At 43.5% G+C, this 25,929-nt stretch overlaps 1 protein-coding gene across 3 annotated transcripts in view; it reads left to right on the forward strand.

Annotated features, from left to right (window-relative positions):
- The window catches only part of GCK (glucokinase), a 94,282-nt gene that overhangs the window by 20,218 nt on the left and 48,135 nt on the right, over positions 1–25,929 (forward strand). The window contains exons 1-2 of one of the 3 annotated variants that reach the window (XM_075601723.1): positions 9,709–9,993; positions 11,268–11,335. The exons of the other annotated variants lie outside the window; for them this stretch is intronic. The gene's annotated coding sequence lies outside the window, so the exon portion shown is untranslated. Of the gene's footprint in view, positions 1–9,708; positions 9,994–11,267; positions 11,336–25,929 lie in introns of those variants that run through there. 3 annotated transcript variants of the gene reach the window in all.

Below are 25,929 nucleotides of genomic sequence, written 5' to 3' on the forward strand. Positions count from 1 at the left end.
AGGGAGCTGACGTCAGAGTATCTCGCTGAATAGTGGGAGCAGCCTGGAAAACATGTCTGGGAGAGAAGAGGTTGCTATGTGAGCTGGGAGATTAAGTGTTTGCCGGAGGTGATGCCTCATTACCTGTGTGACGTGATTCTGCATGACCTCCCTAATGTCCAGTAACACGGGGGGGCTGGAAGTCCTTACTGAAAGAGCTGGGGTGGGGTTACAGAGTCAGATCCTGAAGCGTAATCATATTGTTATCATAATACTTGATACTTCTGTATCTCAGCTGTGTCCACAGCACTGTAGATACAGGAAATAGAAAGGAGCGCACGATCCAACAGGAGCAAAGAGAGGACCCAATGCAAAAAAATATATAAACTTTATTCTGTCATAACCCTAAAATCCAACGCGTTTCGAACGCTGGTGTGTTCTTTATCAAGGATAACACCCAATGACGGCCGCGCGTGCTACTGCGCATGCGCGAACCGCCCGAACGAATGGGCAGTCAGAAGGGCGGAAGTGAAGGCTGAGGCAAGAGGGGCAGGGAATATACTAAGGGCACAATAATAAGCAATGTTGAAATAACGGTGGCCCAAAAGGAGAAAAAAAATGAAACCAGCAATAAGATGAAATGAAATAAGGTATCCAAATAATTGGCCCTAAGAATAGAAGGAAAGGAAAAGAAAGGGAAACTAAAAAGAAAGAAAAAATGAAGGGAAGAGAGAAAAGGGGAAAAAAGGGACAAAAAAAAGGGAAAGAAGAAAACAATAATAACTGAAGCAAAAATGGAAATAAAAAAGCACGAACACCAAAAAATGAAAAAATAATTAAAAACAATATTGATAACTTGATAAGAAAATCGGGATACTGCAGAACTAAATATCTAATAAATATAGTGGCATATTATTGAATAACTCATAATATATCAAATGAATATAATAATCACAAGAAAAAATTAGGGAAAAAACATGAACATAAGAAACATAATGTCATACATATAATAATAAGCAACCCATGCACACATATATATATATAATCAGAGCAAATAATGACATTTAAAGTAAGGAACAATAATCAAATAAAATTACTCAAATGCCATTCAATGTTCAAACCGAAGGGAGAACGTGTTCTAAGAATAAAAATCCAATAAGCCTCCCTTCGGTTTAATAAATTGATATGGTCACCACCCCTCACTTTATTACGAACCAATTCAATGCCCAAAAATGAGAAGTTGCCCACACCTCCTTGTCTACACTCCGAAAAGTGCTTGGAAACTGGATGATTCATATCATTCATTCGAATTAATCTTAAATGCTCTAAAATTCTAATTTTGAGAGTCCTGATGGTCCTACCCACGTATCTTTTCCCACATCCACATGTAATCAGGTAAACAACAAATTTGGTATTACAATTTATGAAACCATTGATATAATATTTTTTAACAAAATTGTCAGCCCGTACATGTGGATGTGGAAAAGTATCAAAAAAGGTCGTTGATGGTGTCATGTGTTTGCACACACTACAGGTACCACATTTAAAAGAACCTTTGGTGGTAAAAGTAATGTTGCTGGTATTGGGAACTGTGATGTCACTGGGGAAAATATAAGAACCCACTGTTCTCGCTCGACGATAAACAAATTTGGGACCCGGTGTAAAATACTTATGCAAGACTGGATCCATGGATAGAACATTCCAGTGTTTGGAGATTATAGATTTTATCTCCCTACTTTGTCTGTTGAACTGAGAAATAAAAAGTGGACAATCATTCTCAAATTTGTTTTGTCTTTTATTTGGTCTCTTATTTCTAACACCCATGGAATCCAATCCAGCATCAGCTACATTATGAGTAACTAACTGAGAATTTAAAACATCACGAGTGGGCAACACAGATTATCTCTCAGTATTTAAAGCAGCTTCAAAAGCCTCAGTAATATTTTTTAAAAGATAGCCCCTATCCAGGAAACGTTGGACAAGTTTCTCAGACTAAGAAAGAAAACAATCTAAAGTAGAGCAGCTCCTTCTCAGCCTGAGGAACTGTCCCCTGGGTATGGCCCTAATAACATGGCGAGGATGGCAACTGTCCGCCCTCAAAAAGGTGTTCCCCGAATTAGGCTTCTTATAAGTATCCGTTTGTATAATTTTGTTGATGTCCACAAATAATTGAAGATCTTTTGTTGATTAACTTAATAATAACAATTATAATCTTCATTTCACTCTTAATTTTCACACGCACCATATTGAATTTCTGGATCTTCAATTATTTGTGGAACACCTTTTTGAGGGCGGACAGTTGGATCCTACTGAGGATAGTAGGATTACTCTTAAGACATTGATAAAGTGATCTATCATTCAGTTGTCTATAAGCCTCCTTTTTATATTGATCGGCTGATAAGACCACTAGGCCCCCCCCCCTTATCCGCATTCTTTTGTGAAATTTAACTTTAAGGATCAATGTCTTTTATCTGATATGGAGGACATTCTTGAACAACAGGGGGAACAACTTAATATATCTTCACAGCCTTTTTTTGGTAATCATGATTCTGGTTTAAGGAAAAAATCGATTTTCTGTCCCAGCTCTCAGAGTGGTCCATATATTACGACCTTTGAGAAACTGGTGGAGCGAGACATTCGTTTATTGGGCATAGGTTTTTCATTTGCTAATGTTGTGACTAACAATCTTACTATTTCAGAGGTTAAACAATTGGAGGTTCTCAAAAAGGATGAGAGATTTGTCTTTAAGAATGCGGATAAGGGGGGGGGGGCCCTAGTGGTCTTATCAGCCGATCAATATAAAAAGGAGGCTTATAGACAACTGAATGATTTTTGTAAATAATAACGTGAATCAAACATAAAATAATTGTGAGTTAATAAGAAAGTAACCGACTCCAATAAAAAAGTGCATAAAGTGATAGACAAGTCTGATAAATCAAAAAAGTGTTGTAGTGCATTGATGCCATGTTCATGTGTAATAATAGAATACAGGGAGGTCACATCCAACGTGACCCACCTGTATTACCGTTTCCATTCTAAACCCTGTAATGACATAATAAGATCTGACGTATCCTTTATAAAGGAGGGCAGTTGATAAACCAATGGTTGTAAAAACCTGTCCACATAAACAATTGAAGGTTCTCAAAAAGGATGAGAGATTTGTCTTTAAGAATGCGGATAAGGGGGGGGGCCCTAGTGGTCTTATCAGCCGATCAATATAAAAAAGAGGCTTATAGACAACTGAATGATAGATCACTTTATCAATGTCTTAAGAGTAATCCTACTGAGGATTACATGAGTCAATATATGGAGCTTTTGGATATGGGCAAGATACTTGAAGTTATTAATCATAAAGAATTTGAGTTTTTGACCTGTCCACATCCCGTGGTACCCATTTTTCATCATCTCCCAAAGATCCATAAATCGCTGGTCGACCCATAGTGGCGAGTATTGGATCTTTGGGAGATGGGTTATCGCGCTATGTGGACAGGTTTTTACAACCATTGGTTTATCAACTGCCCTCCTTTATAAAGGATACGTCAGATCTTATTATGTCATTACAGGGTTTAGAATGGAAACGGGAATACAGGTGGGTCACGTTGGATGTGACCTCCCTGTATTCTATTATTACACATGTACATGGCATCAATGCACTACAACACTTTTTCGATTTATCAGACTTGTCTATCACTTTATGCACTTTTTTATTGGAGTCGGTTACTTTCTTATTAACTCACAATTATTTTATGTTTGATTCACGTTATTATTTACAAAAATCATTCAGTTGTCTATAAGCCTCCTTTTTATATTGATCGGCTGATAAGACCACTAGGCCCCCCCCCCCCCCCTTATCCGCATTCTTAAAGACAAATCTCTCATCCTTTTTGAGAACCTCCAATTGTTTAACCTCTGAAATAGTAAGATTGTTAGTCACAACATTAGCAAATGAAAAACCTTTGCCCAATAAACGAATGTCTCGCTCCACCAGTTTCTCAAAGGTCGTAATATATGGACCACTCTGAGAGCTGGGACAGAAAATCGATTTTTTCCTTAAACCAGAATCATGATTACCAAAAAAAGGCTGTGAAGATATATTAAGTTGTTCCCCCTGTTGTTCAAGAATGTCCTCCATATCAGATAAAAGACATTGATCCTTAAAGTTACATTTCACAAAAGAATGCGGATAAGGGGGGGGGGGGCCCAGTGGTCTTATCAGCCGATCAATATAAAAAGGAGGCTTATAGACAACTGAATGATAGATCACTTTATCAATGTCTTAAGAGTAATCCTACTGAGGATTACATGAGTCAATATATGGAGCTTTTGGATATGGGCAAGATACTTGAAGTTATTAATCATAAAGAATTTGAGTTTTTGACCTGTCCACATCCCATGGTACCCATTTTTCATCATCTCCCAAAGATCCATAAATCGCTGGTCGACCCATAGTGGCGAGTATTGGATCTTTGGGAGATGGGTTATCGCGCTATGTGGACAGGTTTTTACAACCATTGGTTTATCAACTGCCCTCCTTTATAAAGGATACGTCAGATCTTATTATGTCATTACAGGGTTTAGAATGGAAACGGGAATACAGGTGGGTCACGTTGGATGTGACCTCCCTGTATTCTATTATTACACATGAACATGGCATCAATGCACTACAACACTTTTTCGATTTATCAGACTTGTCTATCACTTTATGCACTTTTTTATTGGAGTCGGTTACTTTCTTATTAACTCACAATTATTTTATGTTTGATTCACGTTATTATTTACAAAAATTAGGCACTGCTATGGGTTCTTCTTTCGCTCCGTCTTATGCTAATCTTTTTATGGGTTTTTGGGAGTCACTATATATTTATCATGATTCTAATTTATTTCGTAATCACATAGTTTTTTATAGACGTTTTATTGACGATCTTATTTTGGTGTGGGATGGGGATTCTGAGTCACTTGTCACATTTATTAACACCCTTAATATTAATAATTTTAATTTACATTTCACATATACACATAATATGCACCATATCAATTATTTGGACATTACATTGTTCATTGATAATGACAAGAACATACAAACGAATATCTTTCGTAAGCCCCAGTCCAAGAATGCTCTTCTTTGTGCAACTAGCTGTCACCCACCTTCCCTGATAAAAAGTATACCTAAGGCCCAATTTATTAGGCTTAAACGAATATGCTCAGATAATGAGATGTTTAGATCCCAATCACTTGTTATGGCGGATAAATTCAGAGCAAGAGGTTACAAGGATGATGATATCATTAAAGCATTCGATTATGCAGATTCATTGGATAGGAAGGAAATCATTAAATATAAACCATCTAGAAAGAAGAATCAATACAAATATGAGGATAATTCTTTATGTCCATCCTTTATCACCACTTTTAATAGACAATCTCAAGCTATTAAAGAGATTTTTCACAGACATTGGAAGATACTCACTTTAGACAAGGACATTGCATCTGTCATACATGTAGGACCTCGATTTATTTATAAAAAAGCTAAAACTTTAGGTACTCACCTTTCACCTAGTTTATTTAATTCTGTTCCTCAAAGATCCCAATTATGTAACATTCCTAAAGGTTTGTTCCCTTGTGGGAGATGCTCGGTTTGTAAATATGCAAAATCTATTAAGAATATTTAATGTAGTGATGGTAACCACCGTGTTGGAAGCTTTATTAACTGTCATACTAGCCATGTAATTTATCATTTACAATGTGGATGTAAAATGTCATATATTGGTCGTACGATTAGACCATTGAGATTTAGAATTCAAGAACATATCAGACTCATTGTGAAGAAAGATTTATCACATCCGGTTTCACGGCATTTTGCATCTTGTTCTCATGGTGATATTGCATATTTTTCTTTCTCAGGATTAGAATATGTGGGTATACATCCGAGAGGCGGAGATAGATTACATAAACTTAATATGAGGGAAATGTTTTGGATCTATGCTATGAATATGTTATGCCCTATGGGTATTAATGTGGAGTGGGACCTTAAACACTTTAGTTTAATTTATTATTGTAGTCACTTGGTTACTTCTTAGTGGGTATTTAATTGTTTAATATTGATATTTTTAATATTCATACTTTTTCATTGCTTTTATTTATATTTTCTTTTATTATGTTTTCTATCTCTACATATAGGTAATTTTTTCAATATGGGTCCTAGTTATTAAGGTGTATTCTGTGATTTCACTACACACCATAGGTTTTGATCATTCATTGTTCTCTTCATCCTACATGTTAATTTCTATTTTTATTTTTAAATTTACTTACCTAGTTATTTTATATTTATTTAGTGATCAATTTTTGTTATATTTACTTATCACTTTTGGATACTTATGTATGTTGCGCTTTTGCTACATTGTTACTGGTGTCTTGCATAATATGCTGTTCATTTATATGTTAGGACGGTATTGTTATGCTATGTTTTGTTTTTAATTATTTCCATGTGTGGTTTGTCTGTCTTTTTTACAAATGTTTTTTCAATTGCTTTGGATATAGTTCACAATGAGCCCTTATAGGTGATTACTACTATGGGGTTTATGTTTTGGATGCACTTCTAAGGAAGTGATTAGTTTATTATTCATCTGGTGTGTTAGTTTTTTCATACCAATTGATGACGTCCAATTATGGCTTTGGGCTCACTATATAGGCATCACTGTGGGCTGAACCAGGTACTCTTTGATAAAGTCCCTATAGGTGGACGAAACGCGTCAGAGTTTTTCTCTGTAGCAGAAGATTTGATGTATATGCACTTAATAAACAACCTTTTTATTTGATTGCGTTTGGCAACCAGTTTTGTGCCCCTACGGTAGCTGTGAACCGCCTGATACTTTCCCTTTAACTGCTATTACCATTGGCTGGAGCACGCTTCTCTGCGCACCTGATCGGCAACACCGTCATCATCACTCTGGAGCTTGAACCCGGCGAGTCAACACTGTGAGTACTCCTCTCTCTGGAGATCTGTGATTGTGTAGGAGACGCCGGGTTTGTGAGGGCAGTGGCGGAGGGCAGTGGCGGCCAGCCGTATCGGATTCCCACGCAGGGGACACGGCTCGACTGCCTTGTCGGGCTCTCCCTACCACACTCTAGCCCCTTCCCGTTGGTCAGTCTCATATACACAGTCTCACTCACTTACATGCCTATAATGGATGTTTTATTGGTACACTGATCGGGAGCGCATTTAAGGATTCATTTACATATTTCTCCTGTGATACGTTGTGGATATTATATGTGCACAATTTGCAGCATCAGTCTTTTCGGAGTTTACTCTCGGATATCCTCAACAGACAAAGTAGGGAGATAAAATCTATTATCTCCAAACACTGGAATGTTCTATCCATGGATCCAGTCTTGCATAAGTATATTACATCGGGTCCCAAATTTGTTTATCGTCGAGCGAGAACAGTGGGTTCTTATATTTCCCCCAGTGACATCACAGTTCCCAATACCAGCAACATTACTTTTACCACCAAAGGTTCTTTTAAATGTGGTACCTGTAGTGTGTGCAAACACATGACACCATCAACGACCTTTTTTGATACTTTTCCACATCCACATGTACGGGCTGACAATTTTGTTAAAAAATATTATATCAATGGTTTCATAAATTGTAATACCAAATTTGTTGTTTACCTGATTACATGTGGACGTGGGAAAAAATACGTGGGTAGGACCATCAGGGCTCTCAAAATTAGAATTTTAGAGCATTTAAGATTAATTAGAATGAATGATATGAATCATCCAGTTTCCAAGCACTTTTCGGAGTGTGGGCAACTTCTCATTTTTGGGCATTGAATTGGTTCGTAATAAAGTGAGGGGTGGTGACCATATCAATTTATTAAACCGAAGGGAGGCTTATTGGATTTTTATTCTTAGAACACGTTCTCCCTTCGGTTTGAACATTGAATGGCATTTGAGTCATTTTCTTTGATTATTGTTCCTTACTTTAAATGTCATTATTTGCTCTGATTTTTTTTATATATATATATATATATGTTTCTTATGTTCATGTTTTTTCTCATTTTTTTTCTCATTTTTTCTTGTGATTATTATATTAATTTGATATATTATGAGTTATTTAATAATATGCCACTATATTTATTAGATATTTAGTTCTGCAGTATCCCGATTTTCTTATCAAGTTATCAATATTGTTTTTAATTATTTTTTCATTTTTTGGTGTTCGTGCTTTTTTATTTCCATTTTTGCTTCAATTATTATTGTTTTCTTCTTTCCCTTTTTTTTTGTCCCTTTTCCCCCCCTTTTTTCTCCTTTTTCTCTCTTCCCTTTATTTTTATTTTTAGTTTCCCTTTCTTTTCCTTTCCTTTTCTTCTATTCTTAGGGCCAATTATTTGGATACCTTATTTCATTTGATCTTATTGCTGGTTTCATTTTTTTTCCCCTTTTGGGCCACCGTTATTTCAACATTGTTTATTATTGTGCCTTTAGTATATTCCCTGCCCCTCTTGCCTCAGCCTTCACTTCCCCCCTTCTGACTGCCCATTCGTTCGGGCGGTTCGCACATGCGCAGTAGCACGCGCGGCCGTCATGACGTCATTGGGTGCTCCGTTTTGGTGCGAAAGGATCGCAGGTAAGAGAGATATAAAAATGGGTGTTTTAACAGTGTATGTTATCCTTGATAAAGAACGCACCAGCGTTCGAAACGCGTTGGATTTTAAGGTTATGACAGAATAAAGTTTATATATTTTTTTGCATTGGGTCCTCTCTTTGCTCCTGTTGGATCGTGCGCTCCTTTCTATTTCCTGTATCTGCTACTACTGGAAGCTGCACATCCTGCCAGCCCCTACTAAGGACTTGTGAGTACATTATTTGGACATTGTTGGATCGTGCGCTCCTTTCTATTTCCTGTATCTGCTACTACTGGAAGCTGCACATCCTGCCAGCCCCTACTAAGGACTTGTGAGTACATTATTTGCTACAGGGTTGTTTTCCAATGAGACTGATCGTGGGGGGGTTACACCCACCCATTACCTGTCTTCAGGAGACTTTTTACCCAATATTGCTGGATGTTATTCTCACCTAATGTTATTGATTTTGGATCATTCTTGGGCTTTGGCATTGGCTATTAATGGTTAATATACCTAGCATTTGAGCGCTTCATCTCTATCCACAGCACTGTAAACTGAATTTTGCAGACACATAATCCTTTCCCAAAGAGCTTTCAATCAAATTACTTGAGCTTGAGGCACAGGGAGATGAAGGGATCTTTCCTAGGCCTTACAATAAGCTTACAATGATATGATTATACTACCCCTATTCTTGCCATTATCTTCTGGTGAAGTGACATTAAGAACTGGGGCCAGGACTCCAGACCTAACCATACATCTGTCGTAGCCTTCTTTGTGCATGGGCACCTTTCTTCGCTCTCCCCCTTTTCTGTCTCGGTTTACGTTAAGATCCTAATATCTCATAAGATGCACCATCTTATATTCTCGTCCCCAGACTCCTCTTCTTTGTCTGTTTCCTCTCGTGCTTCTTCAGATGTGGCATTGGACAGAAGACTTACTGACATTCAGTAGAGTGGTATCACCAGCTTGTTCTCCCCACTGACAAGTCCCCTCACCACACCCTGCTCTCCATGTCTACATTTATTTTTTATTTTAGTTTTCAAAGGGGAAAATGGAGGTGGGGGGAGGTACAAAATAAAAAAAGGGGGGGGAACATACCATTTAATACACTTCTTTCAAAAAGTTTAACATTGGCAGCTTGCCACAACAGACTTTCATATTCATCACATCGGTGGGCACTGTCATCTTGTTTATCCTTAGTGCACAAGACACCCGCTAATGGTCCCAAGCATGAGTGATTGTTGGATTTAACTCTTTTGTTTTAGTCTGTGTCTTTTAGCCTCATCTACCCTGGCACATTTCCTACAGGATTGGCAGGTTAATATAACATCCATTATCCCATGGATCCCAAACCTTGTTAAATTTCTTTGTGATGCCTCTCATATCTGAGGTAAGTTTCTCCATTAATTGGATCTAATGTATTCTCTGTTAATCTCTCTTTTCCAAGGGGGTTGGAGTTTTTTCTAGGACCCTGCTATTGAACACCGGGCTACTGTTAGAATATGTGAGATCTTATTTGTAGACGGGTTCAGGCTCTCAATTGGCTTTGCCAGTAAAAATATAACTGGGTCAAGAGGAACTTCCATACCCAGGGTCACCCTGATCAGATTTTGCCCCATCCCCCAGAAATTCTGGATCTTTGGGCAATGCCACCATATGTGAGTCATATCGCACAACATCCCGCAACCCCTCCAACACCTATCCAATGCCTCTGGATATATCTGCCTCCATCTCTGTGAAGTGAGATACCATCTGTGAAGGACTTTATCGATGTTCTTTTTTTGTAATTGTAAACTGGAAATAGGGGCACTCCACTGGTCTTCTAAAAATCATAGATATATTGCACAATGATCAATGTTTCGGTCTGCTTGCGAAACTTTGTCATCTTGATAACGGTTTGCAAGTGAACCGAAACTTTGGTGCTAAATCTATGATTTTTGGAAGACCAGTGGAATACCTCTATTTCCAGTTTATGATATCTGTGGTTCCGCTTCCAGCAGGACTGTTGTTGCTATGCACCCGTGGCGTTCTTTAACCTGGTACTGTGAGTGCATCTTTACTTGGACTACACTTTTGTAATTGTACATGTCGCCAGGACTGGTTCTTGGCTAACAGTCTGCCCTCCCTGGCTGTAAGCCCTGGTAAGAGCAGGCTGCCAGTACTTGTTATGGGTTTTCCCCACTCCCTGCGTTGCCCGTGAGTGACAGGGGAGGAGGTGGAACCAGGCCTGGGTTGCCCAATCCAGGGTCAGACCTGGTGCTGTCCTCCTGGCTGTACTTAAGGGGATTGCCGCCCAAATGTAGTAGGTGTGCCTCTCTCCACTAGAGAGAGGCAGGTCACACAGCAGGTTGCCTAATATTGGGCCTTCCCTGTTCCTCTTTTGCTTGGGGGAGAGTGAGTGTAGACCTTTACCCTGCTCCTGCTAGAGGGTCAGGGACGAGCAAGGACAGCTGTGGGGGCCCTTGACCCATAGTGGATGTCCAGGGGCCATCCTACAGCTGGGTAGCCGACCCAGAGACTGTATTGGGCAGGCCACTGCCATGATTGCGAGTTCTGACCCAATAAACCATTCCTGTTTCATATACCTCCTGCCTGGTGTGTGATCTTACTGGGGAAGTTGAGGGATTGTTTCTATCGTAAGTTGAGGGATTGTTTCTATCGTAGGAGATCGCCTCCATACATCTGGAGCCTGCGGCCGATGGAGGCGCTGTACCAGTAGAGACTAATGTGGGGTATGTACGCCAGAAACCTGTCCTGTGTCCCCACATCCATCGGCGCATGACTCAGCCCTCCTGCTTACCAACAGCTAGCATGCACCACACACTGTAATGGCAGAATCTCCCACCGGGTGGGGGAATCACAGTTACATACATATTTAAGTCCTTGCCACATTTTCTCTGACATCCTCCCATTCCTCTATCGTCATTTCAATTTGAAAATCCTGAGCCCATAAGTCCATATACCTATGATTGTGAGTGAAAGGAGAACTCCTAAGAGGTGTTAGATCTTGGTATTGATATTAAACCTTTTTTTGATATTTCCTATGTCTACAGAGACCTTGGAAAGTTGTAGAGTCTGGCAATTCCCCTCTGGGGGATATGTGGAGAATGCAATGGTGAATCTGTAGAAACTTAAATATCTCAGATCTTGGAATTAAATATTTATCACAGAATTCCTCAAACTTCAAAATTTTACCCTTAAATATCATGTTCCCTATATCAAAAATATCTTTGTTCTTCCAGGAGTCAAAAGCATTTGTATTAAATCCTGGACCAAATCTTGGGTTGTCAATAACGGGAATCATTGTAGAGGGGTTCACTATTGTTTGCAATTTAGATTTTACCATATGCCATATGTTCAATGTGAATTTTATTGTTTCCGAATCAAATAAGGGAGACTAGCTGTTGAACAGGAGCGTAGCTATAGCCTGGGCAAAGCCCGGGGGCCCATGCTCTTGGGGGGCCCGCTCTCAGTGGGCAGGAAGCACAGAGGGAAATCCCTTCCTCTGCAGGTGTGTGGGACCTGGGTCAGGGGGCGGGGCCCTGGGATGCACTAGAGAGGACAGAGGGTAAATTCCTTCCTCTGCAGAGCCTCCATAGGTGGGCGGGGCCTCAAGTAGTGCAGCATGGGACTAGAGCCGCAGCCTGAGAGACAGGCTGGGAAAGGTAAGAGGGGGGGAAGGGTTATATCACAGGGGTAAAAACAGGCATGAAAGGGAAGAAGACAGAAAAGAAGAGAGACAAAGAGAAAATGAAGTACAAGTGAGAAATACATAAGAGAGAGAGAGAGAGAGCAGAAAGAGAGAGTGAGAGATAGAGAGGCAGAGATAGGAGATAGAGAAGCAGAGAGAGGGAGAAACAAACAGAGGGGGGAGAGAGAGAGAGAGACAGGGGGAGTGAGAGAGAGGCAGGGGAAGAGGGAGAGAGGCAGGGGAAGAGGGAGAGAGAGGCAGAGAGAGACAGGGGCAGTGAGAGAGGCAGGGGAAGAGGGAGAGAGAGGGAGGGAGGGGCAGAGAGAGAGAGGCAGAGAGCGAGGCAGAGAGAGAGAGGCAGGGGTAGAGAGAGAGTCAGAGAGAGAGAGAGGCAGGGGCAGAGAGAGAGGCAGGGGCAGAGAGAGAGTGGCAGGGGCAGAGAGAGAGTGGCAGGGGCAGAGAGAGAGAGGCAGGGGCAGAAAGAGAGGCAGGGCAGAGAGAGAGAGAGGCAGGGTCAGAGAGAGAGACAGGGGTAGAGAGAGAAAGAGGCAGAGTCAGAGAGAGGCAGAGAGAGAGAGAGGCAGGAGCAGAGGGAGAGAGAGCAGAGACATGAGGGGGCCCTGAATTTTTTTTTGCCCGGGGGCCCGCACATGTCTAGCTACGCCACTGCTGTTGGACCTCTCTTGCCATAGGAGGGACGTCAGTCGCATGGGTTTAGTGTATTTTTTATATCTACTCAGCTGTGAAGTTTTGCTTCTGAAAACCAATAGATTATCCGTTTCAGATGTGTTACTAGGAAATATCTTCTGATGTCTGAGACAGCTAGGCATCCTCTTTCTCTTGGAGAGAAAATGACTGATTTAGCTACTCTTGTTTTTTTATTGTTCCAGATAAATTGGATGATCTTTTTCTGAATCTCTCTAATGACTTTTAATGGAAAAGAAATCGAGTGGGTTTGGAAATGGAGTAATAACCTTGGCAACATACAGTATTAATTTTAACCAATCTAATATGGCCCATCCATGACATGTGGAGTTATTCCAAGAAAGTAAATCCTCTTTAATTTTTGTGAATAGTTCTGGGTAATTATATTTGTACAATGTGTGGTCATTTTTTAGTAAGAAAGATTCACAGATATTTGAATCTAGAATCCTGCCAGCGATATTTGAAAATTTGTGTAATCAGCTTTACTTCTAGACTCGAGAGAGTTAAATTTAAGGCTTCTGACTTGTCGGTATTAATTTTGTACCCTGAGAGGAAGCCAAAGTCCTGTAGTGCTGACTGCCGAGTAGGGAGGGAGATTAGTGGGTTTGAGATTGTCAGTATGATGTCGTCTGCGAACAGTGACAGTTTAAAGGTTTGCTCTCCTATCTGGATGCCTTGTGTATCTGGGCATTTCCTGATAGTGGACAGCAATGGTTTGATCGATAGAGTGAACAACAGTGGTGACAGGGGGCACCCCTGTCTTGTGTTGTTCTGGATCAGAATTTGGTTAGAATCAACACAAGCCATTTTAATTGTTGCCGTTTGGGATTTGTAAAGGGCTTAGACCCCAGTTAAATAGCAACCCTGCAAACCAAAGGCCTGCAGGATTCTATTTAGAATTGCCACTTAATCTTATCGAAAGCCTTCTCTGCATCTAAACTCAATAGCATGGCCTTAGCTCTAGTGGTGTTTATATAGTCTATTATGTTAACAATTTTACAAGTGTTGTCCGAAGCTTGACATTCACTAATAAATCTGACTTGATCAGACGGGGAAGGTTTTGGTTCAACTATTTGCTAGGATTTTACTGTATAGTTTTAAGTCAGAGTTTAGGAGGGAAATTGGCCTATAGCTGGCACCAGCTAACTCTCCATTTTCTCGCAGAGTCTTTTTTAATTGTTTATTAATGACCTTGAGGTTGGCATAGAGAGCAAAGTCTCCATCTTTGCTGATGACACTAAATTGTGTAAGGTAGTAGAATCAGAGCATGATTTAATTTCTCTCCAGAAGCAGGCCCGTTAACAGGGGGGGAGAGCTGGGACAAGTGTCACGGGCCCTGTGCTGCGGAGGGCCCGGTGGTCAGGCAAAGAAGTTGGGTCTGACTTCTTTGTCCGGCTGCTGGTCCTCTCATTGCCACCGGGTCCCGGCTATCCCCCAGCTGCAGACCTCCCTTACTGTCTGTCCCACGCCGAGACTCTGACGCTGGTGCAGGCCGGCCTCTCTGACGTCAGTGAGCGCCGGGAGCAAGTTGGGATCAGCTTCCGATGCACACAAACATGAGAGAGAGGCCCAGCATGCGACGGCGTCAGAAGCTCGTCGTGCGACAGTCGGTGTTTTTTTTTATTGTATTTGGGGGGTGGGGGGTTGTATGTATGTGGGGGTTGTTTCTTTATGTATCTGAGGGTGGTTTGAATGTATTTGGCAGGTTTTTAATGTATTTGAGGGATGTGGGTGAGTTTGTATGTATTTGGGGGGTGTTTGCATGTATTTGGGGGATGGGGTGTTTGTATGTATTTGGGGGGAGATTTTTTTTTGTATGTGGGTGGGAAGGTTTTTGTATTTGCATACTCCAGGGAGTAATCTGAATGCTATTATTTGGAGTCAGGAAGGAATTTATTTTTTCCCTTATGAGACATATAATTAGATGATATTTCACTGGGGTTTTTTGTTTGCCTTCCAGTGGATCAATATACTGTAAATACAAATATAGGATAAAGCATAGGTTGAACTTGAAAGACATATATCTTTTTTCAACCTCATCTACTATACAAGTATGTATCTATGTAATCCAGAGTATGTCTTACTCCAAATCTCACATGGGGAGTCTTCAGTTGGACCCAGGAACTGTCCGGAATAGGGGCCTCAAACCCTCCATAGTACTTACACAGACATAGGCTTCAGCTCAGTCATCAGGAGGAACCTTTTGGACTGATTTGTTACCTCAACTTGGGGCGAAATCGGGGAATGCACCAAAATAGGTGCAGCCGGTGGCTCTGGACTTTGCTTACATCCAACTCGTGGCCCAACACTGAAATGTGCCCCCCCCCCCCTGGATTAACCCATCTCCTGTGGTCCGCTCGTTTCTTTGCCTTGACCACTCCGCTTCTGGGCCTCTGGTCTTTCACGTCCTGGCAATGCTACTAGGGATCTTGTGCGCCGTGGGGGATTCTATGATCTCTGCACCTCAGACCGACGGGATTTAAGGCCCAAGGACTCCAGAAAGGAGTCAGCCGCCTCAAGGAGCCCTGTCTCACATTCTTGTTTGCAATCAGGCGGGAGGGGAATGCCCATCTGTTTCAGACCTCACGATCTCTCAGGCTATGGGTCACCGGGTGAAGGCCTCTTCTCCTTGCAATAGTGGTTCTTGAGATTTCCTGGAAGATTTGGATGGCAGAGTTTTCAAACTCTATTGAGACTTGATTACTGCAGCCCATAATAATTCTCTCTTTTGTGGTATAATGATGCAATTTTTATGACCACATCTCTGCTCTTCCTTGGATCGGCAAGTCTTGGACAAAGCACACAGAGCACTGGGTCCATCTGCATGTGATCCTTTTGAACTGTAGATTCAATGTGCAAAAAATGCATTTTGAAATATGGCTGCAGATCCTATGTGGAAATTCCTTATGGGACGTTCCTTAGGTCTTGTACATAGTAGGCGTGTGACAGAGCGCATGACATCACGCACGCCTGCTGCGCAGGCGATTCGTGGCCTGTGGGGTCTGGAGGAGAAGACGCGACCAAGAGCAGCTCCAATTCAATGTTTGTGGGTGTGCCCGGTCGCGCCCATGCACGCACACGCACGCTCTATGGCCGGGCGCATTGCCTTACAGGCTTTTGTGTGCGGCGCGTGCAATGTCGCGCGTGCCGTCATGCAAACTATGGACGCGGGCTTAAGCTGAGGCTTTGTCTCCTCTCACTATTATCAAGGTCATCAACCGTGCCTTTAAGGTTTCTGACCTCTTCAGTAAGCCTTAAAACCTCATTGTCAGTGGTACCTTGACACTGGAGAGGTACATCTAATTTGTTCTCCAGCTGGGTTGTTCTTGTGGCTATTGTAGAGAGCTCTGACTTGAATTCAGCTACAGCCTTGACCAGGACAGTCTGAAAAACCCTGTACATTTCTTTAAAGAGTTCCTTAAGAGCTTTTAGATTTATCTGTGTATTCTCCTCTTCTTCCTGCTCCAATTCAGAATAGACTCTCTCATGCATGCGCACCTCACTGCCATTTTTCGGATTTCTCAGAGGTACTTTGCCCTTTTGGAAGAAGCGGGACATCTCCTGCACCAGGACCTTTTTGTCCTTCTTTGAAGGCATGCCTGGAGGTTGGCCTATCCATGGTGGTGTTTTTTGGAGGCATAGGTGAGGTTTTGGAGGGTTTTTATTTGATTATATCAGAGCAGAGACCACGGAGCTGAATCAGGACTCGTCCATGCTTCCTTAAGCCTATAATGTAAATATTGCACAGTCTTTGGATTCACTTTTTATCTTTTTCTGCCTTCCTCCACCTTCCCATTGATCTTTTAGATATTATCTTAGTCCCCTCTATCTTGGAAATACCGATCTCCGTGCGCCCCAATGCCGGGTGATATTGAGATAATCCCCAAATATATGCCACATTAAGGCATTATGGGTTGTGTTGCATCATAATTAAGTCTACCTGCTGCAAAAGTGGGGTGAAGGGATAGCAGTGGTAATGTCACAGCCATTAAAGTGGGTGGACCCAGTTTGAATCCCAGTGTCAGCTCTCCTTGTGACCTTGGGCAAGTTACTCAATGTCTTTGTGCCCGAGTTCCAACATTAGATTGTAAGCTCTACGGGGCAGGGGCTCATTGTGTATGTAAAATTCTATGTATAACACTGTGCACACTGCCAGTGCTATATAAGAAAATATATATATTATAATTATTGAAACCAGTCAAGTAGTTAACCATTGCTTGGCTTTTGTGTTTTTTCCATGCCCCTGTAGCCATGAAGCAGTTAAGCGACGGAGAGGCAGGTTTACAGGTGCACTGACTCGTGAGTGTGTTTGAGTGAGAGGCTATATATAGAGCTAACACTTCACAGGCCAGCACGTTGTAAGAGAGGGGGTAGGGAATAGTGGCATTGTAAATGGGCCAGGTCCGAAACCCCTCTATACAGTGTGTTATGAAAACGGTTTGGGGAAGTCCTGAAGTTTCTGATGGGTGCCAGGCTCGGTAATCCTCACACTAGTTTTATTTTGTTTCTCGAGGTGAAAGTGTAACGAGTATTCATTATTTCACAGCCGGAAGACGAGGGAAGAGTAAGGAAGGGGAGAGGGGAAAAGGAGCAGTGGGGGATTAGAGTGAGACCTAAACAGAGTGACTGTCAAGAACAGCCAACAGACATAAAGAGACAGCGAGAAGGAGAGTTAGATGTAAAAGGAAAACCAAGTGTTCTGGTGAGAGTGGCTGACTTGGGGGCAAAAGCATTGATCTGCATTCAGCACCTCGGACAGTGACTTACTCTGGCTGTGGTAGGAGAGCTGAGTGAGGGGATACAAGTGACCGGATCAGCTCCCTGGTGGCCCCTCCACCCTCTGGGCCCCTCTCGTCTCCTCATGCTGGATAACAGGAGCAGGATGGAGCCCGCCCAGGTACAGAAGGTAAGACTCACTCTCATATTGTTAGGAATGTGATGTTACCTTCATAACCCGCCTGTCTACCACCTCTCTCTAATTCTACCATCAACAGCTATCCCACACTAATCCCTCTATATCTCCTACCTTAATATCTCTCCCTCTCATTTCATTGATAAACCCACCCCCTGAGGTATGAACTGGTCCCACAAGTAACCATTTGCTTGGAAAGATGTGGTCTAGTAGTTAAATTGTTGTTAAAGTGTTTTAATAAGAGTAATTTGCAGGTCATCCAATTAAAAAAAATCCGATACATAAAAACCAGTGACTGATAGGGCAATAGGAATACAATACTGTATACATGTCCAATGCTAAATACACATAAATAAACACTGAATACACCGCCAATGCTATATACACATAACTACAATACTGTATACACCGTCAGCACCCTATACAAATAAATACAGTACAATATATACACCACCAGCACTATATAAAAATAAATACAGCACTGTATACACTGCCAACGCTTTATACACTAATACAGGGTGGTATACACTGACAGCACTACAGTATATAAATATAGTACTGTATACACTTTCAGCGTTGTATACACATAAATACAGTGCCGTATACACTGACAGTGCTATGTACACAAGAATACAGCACCATATATACTGACAGTGCTATTGCTATATAAATACAGTGCGGTATACCCTAACAGTGCTACATACACACAAATTTGCACCATATCTGCTGATAGTGCTATACACAGAAATACATAGAATAGAATATACACAGCACTATATACACTGCAAGAGCTATATACACATAACTACATCACTAGAAGCGCCATCTAATCTTTGACCCATTAGTACAGAGGCCCGTCCAGGGATCACTATGAGCTGAGAGACAGGGGAGGGGGTAGCAGACCTTTCCTGTGTGATTCTGTAACCATTAACCAGACCTTCAGGGGCAGAAAAAACAGTAACTCTTTCCCTGACAGAGACCTGCAGAGCATAGCCCCATTAACCCCTTCACTCCTCCTATTGCTTCATATTACCCTATCCCTATAACTTCCCCTATTGCTCCATAAAAGCACTCAATATAACTCCTATTGCTCCAAATAACCACTCCATATACCCCTCCTATTGCTCCATATAACCCCTCCCTATAGCTCCATATAACCCCTCCCTATAGCTCCTATATAACTCCTCCTATGGCTCCATGTAACCGCTCCCTATAACTTCTCGTATTGCTCCATATAACCCTTCCTTTTGCTTCATATAACCGCTCCCTATAAATCCTGCTATTGCTCAATATAACTGCTCCATATAACTCCTATTGCTCCATATAACTCCTATTGCTCCATATAACTTAAATTGCTTCATATAACTCCTCCTATTGCTCCATATAACCGCTCCATATAAATCCTATTGCTCCATTTAACCCTCCTATAACTCCTCCTATTGCTACATATAACCCCTTCTATTGCTTCATAAAACCGTTCCCTATAAATTCTTCTATTGCTCATATGGAAATTATGACAAACAGTGGTAAAAATATTCAACCCCAAAAAATGACCTAAATGTGATGAAAGGTACTGAGTGGATCTAAAATATGTTGTTCTTCGTTGTTCCTTAAATAAAACTGCTTTTGGGAGAGAAATTTGTTGTAAGTGGTAACCTTTTTTTTTTTTTTTACCTTTTTCTTTTTGGCGGTCCATATAGAAATGTACTGCGGTTTGAGTACAGGTGTTAATACTGATGTAAATACTAAACAGAAAGTACATCAGTATAGTCTGCCATGTTGAACCGGGCATAAACCCTAATGTTACCGCAGAAATACGTTGCTATGTAGCAACAAAAAAAGTATTTGATGCATCACCGATCTTTAATTTTATAGGTTTACAAAATGTATTATTTTCACAATATGGCTATTTATAAATAATATTACACTAATAATTTATATTTGTTAACACTAATTATAAATAAATAAAATACACATAATGCTGTCTTAATTTAAATTGTAGGAAGGCTCTTCCTTCCTACTTCACTTGGAATACCACCCAGAGATTCCTGAACCAGGAGCACCGGTATTTATTATTATTTTCTTTGTTGGGGAGTGCAGCATTCATCTTCTAATTTGTTAATTTATATTGTGTCAGGTAATTAACATGCTCTCACACACATCATGTACCCTATACACAGCAATGCATTAAAGGGGTCAGTCCCTCCTAGGATCAAAGTGAACTAATGCCAATTACATGTTTAAGGAGTAACATCTGGGAGACTGAAGCTATCCTTACTGAAATCTGACATGTCTGTGTATTACATTTAAATTTTTTAGTTATTGTGTAAACATAGTGAACTGATTTGGGCGGGGTTCCATTGCCTGCTCCCTTTTGTCTGATGTCAACGTTTTCAACAAGCGTTTGCACAGGAAAGCCCCCTTTTCCCCGCTCCTCTTATCTTTATTGTCGCCACAGGGTTGGGCAGAGGGTAAAAACTTAATTAACAAACACTCCCCCGTTCAGAGGCCACAAAGAAATTCAGCTTATAATTTATTCCCAAAAATAAAATCAGACAAACCTTTGCTATTAAAATTGTTAGATTTGTTTAGGGAAGCCAATTAGACTATGAAATTCTTTCCGAAAAGGTTGTTATCTGGCCGGGTACGTAGGATCGCCCCTTTTAATTGTGCTGGTACTGGAAATTTATGATGACTGATCACTAAAGTGAATCAGACGATAGCTCCCGATTTGTGCAGTTTCCACCTGCTCTGAGCAGACCCCTTACAGCCAGGGTGGGCAACCCTGTCGCCATTCGCCACTTGTGGCGAATTGGCATTGAAACTGTGGCGAACAGGGCCACCAGGACTTCTTGTGTGCCCCCCCCTTTCTCCTCCCCTGGTAGGGAAGGAGCGCGCTCCAGCGGTGTGACGCGCTCCCCTCCCTCACCCCCGGGCGCTCCAGCATGTAACGCGCGCGCCCGCTCCAGGGCTCCGAATGCGCGCGCGCCCGCTCCAGGGCTCAGAATGCGCACGCTCCCTCCCCTCCGAGCCGGCTTCAGAAGTTGACGCGCTACCGCGCTCCCCTCCGTGCCGGCTCCAGCTGAAGTTGACGTGCTGCTGCGCTTCCCTCCTCCCCCCCTCCCACCACCACTGCCTCCATCGCCTCTGTGCCACGATCTGGTAGGAATGGGGGAGGGGGACAGATGATGAGGGGGACTTCTGAAAGGGGCTGGGGGGAGGACAAAGGTGTGGGGGAGAACAAGAGTGCTGGGGGAGATCAAGGGTGCTGGGGGCAGGACAAGGGTGCTGGGGGCAGGACAAGGATGCTGGGGGCAGGACAAGGGTGCTGGGGGCAGGACAAGGGTGCTGGGGGCGGGACAAGCGTGCTGGGGGGGGGGCAAGGGTGCTGGGGGCAGGACAAGGGTGCTGGGGGCAGGACAAGGGTGCTGGGGGCAGGACAAGGGTGCTGGGGGAGATCAAGGGTGCTGGGGACAGGACAAGGGTGCTGGGGGCAGGACAAGGGTGCTGGGGGCAGGACAGGGGTGCTGGGAGAGGAAAGGGTGCTGAGGGAGGAAAGGGTGCTGGGGGAGATGAGGGGATTAAATGAGATGATGATTGGGGTGAGGAGATGATGATGATGGTAGTGGTGGTGGCGTGAGAGGAGGATGATGGGGGGTGAGAGGATGAGGGAGTTTGCGGTCTGAGGGCCGTTCTATAGTGCGTGCGTTTGCTGCGCCATGCACGCGCACGGCAGTTATAGTTGGCTGAGGTTAGTCAGCCTTTCTATAACGGTGCCGCGCGTGCGCGCGGCAGTGAGCGTGTAACCAGCTGACGAGGGAAGATGAGGAAAAAAAAGATTTCGCGCTGCTACCGCCGCTGAAATGTGTGTGTATGTGTGTATGTACGCATGTAACAATGTTAATAAATAATTTATTAAAGTATTAATTTATTTATTTCAAACGTAGTTATAACACACACATATACATACACACACACACACACATACTGTACACACACACACATACTGTACACACAGTATCTCACTCGCTCACAGCATACACACAAAAAGCATGTGTCACGTACACGCACGTTCGCACAGGCACGCGCACACACACTATAGAACGGGCCTGGGAATTTATAAACTTGTTTTCACATGCGCAACATAATACCTCAATTTTTACATGGTGTGGCTATTTTCACTTCTAATTCGCCACACCTGTGGCTATATTGAAAAGTAGGTTGCCCACCCCTGCCTTACAGGGAACAGTGTCATGAACACACACACACACGCTGGGAGGTCCCTCCTCAACCATGCATATGATTGTCACTCCTGACCTCTGATCTTAGTATGTGCATACATTGCAGGGTAAACACCTCTCAGCTGCCATAACACCCTGATTAATAGGATCGCCCTACAACCAAGGGGGCTATTAGGGAAGATAACAGGAAAAACAGCCATCTGCTGTGGAGACAGGATTGTGACACATCGACATGCACACACAACCCATTCATAAACATGTGCGTGTGTACAGGAATAGTACGTTGCAGGGCAGCATATGGAGGTGCATTGACAAGCGGTGTGTGGTGTCAGTACAGGGATAGCAGAGGAAGCTGCACGGAGGTGAAGTGACTGAGCTGTGTGTGTGTTGTGGGGTGGGGGGGTCAGTAAAGGAATATCAGAGAGTGTGTTGTAGGCACATGGATATATACATGTCTGTGTATATTGTTCTTTTTTAATTTTTATTTATTTCTTACATGAATATATGTGTGTATATGCGCATAGGATTTCACTTCTCACTGTGAATCCATTCCTGTTCCCTGCACTGCACCCGTGCACAAGCTTGAATTTTCACATGTACTTCACATACCCTTTATATATAGGTATCATCATTTTCTGGTTTCATCCTCCCATCTTACTTTCGGTCGTCGTCTTCTTGGTCTTTTAATTTTCCTTGTAATCCAGTCGACTACCATATTTGTCCAATGATGGTCGCTTCTTCCGATATGTCTGGCCCACTGCCATTTAAAAATTTTTATCCTTGTGATAATGTCAGACTTTTGTTTGGTTTCAAACCCATTCATTCTTTTTTGAAGTGAAACTTCTTTGCTGGCACCTACCTAAATTCTCATAGGACTAAAACTCCTTCATGGAGACGAAAAAGTGTCACGATCAGGCGCCTGCACGATCGCGCGAGCACCCCCGCTGGCTCAAAATTCTCAGCACTAAAAGTCCTTGATGGAGACGAAAATGCGGTCAGGCATATGCACGAGCACGCGCCCCGTTTGCTCAAAATTCACACAGCACACAAAGTCGTTCATGCAGACGAAAATGCGATCAGGCAAGCAAACAGTACTTTTATAAGCAAACCTGCCACAGTACCAGTACTTTTATATCCAAAACTGCCACGTACCAATATTTTTATAAGCAAACCTGCCACAGTACCAGTACTTTTATAAGCATACCTGCTACAGTACCAATACTTTTATAAGCAAACCTGCCACTGTAACAGCACATTTATGTAAGGGCGACGCGTCCCTTACCTGCTAAGTTGACCCTCTCCCCCCGCGCTCCTCGCATACCGGCACTTCCCGTCCAGGGGCGAGTGAATGCCGCGCCCGGATTGCCATCTCCCGCTCAGCGGTGACCCGCGCTCCAGCGGTGGGTTGTGTGCGCTGTCAAGGCAGACCGCCACGCACACCAGCACCTCCTGGCAGCCGCCCCAGCGCTGAGTCCCAGTCGCGGGCACACGGACACGCGCACGCATATATATGGCTGCACTTACCAATCGCTTGGAATCCTCAGCACCCAGCCTTGGCCTATCAGCGGTCCACTTACCTGTGACCTAACCTAATACCATCCCCATTGGCTCCTCACTGGTATTTAGTTCAATCAGCCATAGGCTGATTGGGGAGCATAGTTAGTTCTTAGTTGTGCTTGCTACAAGCCACTTTGTTACATTCGTCTTGTCTCCTTGTACTTAGATCCCAGCATTGTATCCGGACTCCTGACCTCTGGCACCCTTGGACTCGACGCTCTCATCGAACTTCTACTCTCTCTTACCCATGACCCTGACTTCGGACTCTGACTACTCTCGACTTCTCCAACCCTGATACGTCAAGTACCTCCTACGATTCTACCCTCTCCTGCCGGACCCGGCCTCCGACGACCACGAGCAGCACAACCCGAACCCAGCTTCGTGGCCTAAGTCAGTGTTTTCATATCCCCACCTCAGCCTCGTGGTCCGATCCTGGTTTTTGGTGAGCACCCGTGACATTATGCTCAGCCCAAAAAACCTGGACCCCGCTGAGGTGGGTCGACGCCTACAAGAGCATGAGGGCCTATTCAAGCAAGTAGAGGCTTGCCTCTACCAAAATCAGGAGCGTATGGAACTGTTTCAACGCTCCCTAGGCACCATCTCCGACCAACTTAAGACTCTCGTACCTCCTCCCATCCCTGCCGCGCCTACATCCCCTCCTCCACAGCTGCTGGTTCCGACAGTAACCTCTGAACCCCGCCTACCCACTCCCAATCGCTACGCAGGAGATCCTTCAGCCTGTCACGGCTTCCTGGGGCAGTGCGCCATACAGTTTGAATTGCTACCCTCTCATTTTCCCTCTTCCCGCTCCAAGGTGGCATATATATCATCTCCCTGCTTACCGACGACACCCTAGCTTGGGCCACACCTATTTGGGAGCAACGTCCGGATCTAATCTCCGACCTGGATCGATTCTGCGGAGAGTTCCGTAAGGTGTTCGACACGCCAGGAAGGAGGGTAACTGCTGCTTCTTCTCTCCTCAATATACTACAGGGAAACCGTTCAGTGGCCCGCTATGCACTCGAATTTCGCACCCTCGCGGCAGAAACGAATTGGAATGACGAAGTGCTGGCCGCTGTCTTCTGGCAGGGTTTAACTGAATCCCTTAAAGATGAGTTGGCCGCTCTGGAACGTCCCACCGGATTGGAGGAGCTCATCGCTCTCTGCATTCGTAAGGACCAGCGGCTACAGGAGCGGAAAACCGAGAGGGGAAACCGCCCAAAAGGTATGCAACCGATTTCTGTTCCTCATACAGCCTGCAGGGATGCCGCCTCCTTATCCGCTGAAGAACCCATGCAGCTGGGAGTTACTCGCCTGTCTCCGGCAGAGAAGCAGCGCCGACGTCGCGCAGGTCTGTGACCCTATTGTGGAAACAGTGGACACCTGGCAGTCACCTGTCCATCTAGGTCGGGAAACGCCAAAGCCCAGTGAGTATTGGGAGGACTACACTGGGCATGGTCACCTCTCCGTCTTCTCCCAAAATGCCTTCGAAGGTACTCATCCCGTCACATTAGCAGGAGACTTCAGAAACACCATCACACAGGCCTTCCTGGATTCCGGCTTCAGCGGAAACTTCATCGATCAGGGTTTTGCAGGAAGGAATCGTATTCCGCTGATAACCAAGGATCGTCCCGTAAGCCTCAAGGCCATTGACGGTAGGCCTTTACAGCTCACTTTCATATCCCTACAGACCGTCCCTCTCCATCACAAGATGATCGGTGGCCATTCCGAATGGATACATAGTTAGATGCATACATGGTTAGATGCCATCCACACGCCAGCGGTAGATGTGATCCTGGGTCTCCCCTGGCTCCAGCTCCACAACCCCCAGATCGATTGGCTCCAGTCACAGCCCATCACTTGGGGAGATAGGTGTCAAGAGACTTGTCTAGATGCTCCCTAAGCTCTAGAAGGGGCCTCTGTTCCGGAACCAAGTAAGTCCCAACTCCCGGAGATCTATAGTGACTTCAGGGACGTCTTTGACAAGACCCAAGCCGAAGAGTTGCCACCCCATCGCGCCTACGATTGCCCCATAGATCTTCTCCCAGGCGCTATTCCCCCAGAGGCTGCTGTTACCCCCTGTCTCCTCCCGAGACCTAGGCCATGAGAGACGATATACAAGAAAATTTACAGAGGGGCTTCATTCGCAAGTCCTCATCTCCAGCAGGGGCAGGTTTTTTTTTTGTGAAGAAGAAGGATGGTACGTTGCGTCCATGTATC

The sequence above is a fragment of the Ascaphus truei genome, chromosome 5 (genome assembly GCF_040206685.1).
Source record: "Ascaphus truei isolate aAscTru1 chromosome 5, aAscTru1.hap1, whole genome shotgun sequence".
In the NCBI taxonomy this organism is placed as follows: Eukaryota; Metazoa; Chordata; class Amphibia; order Anura; family Ascaphidae; genus Ascaphus; species Ascaphus truei.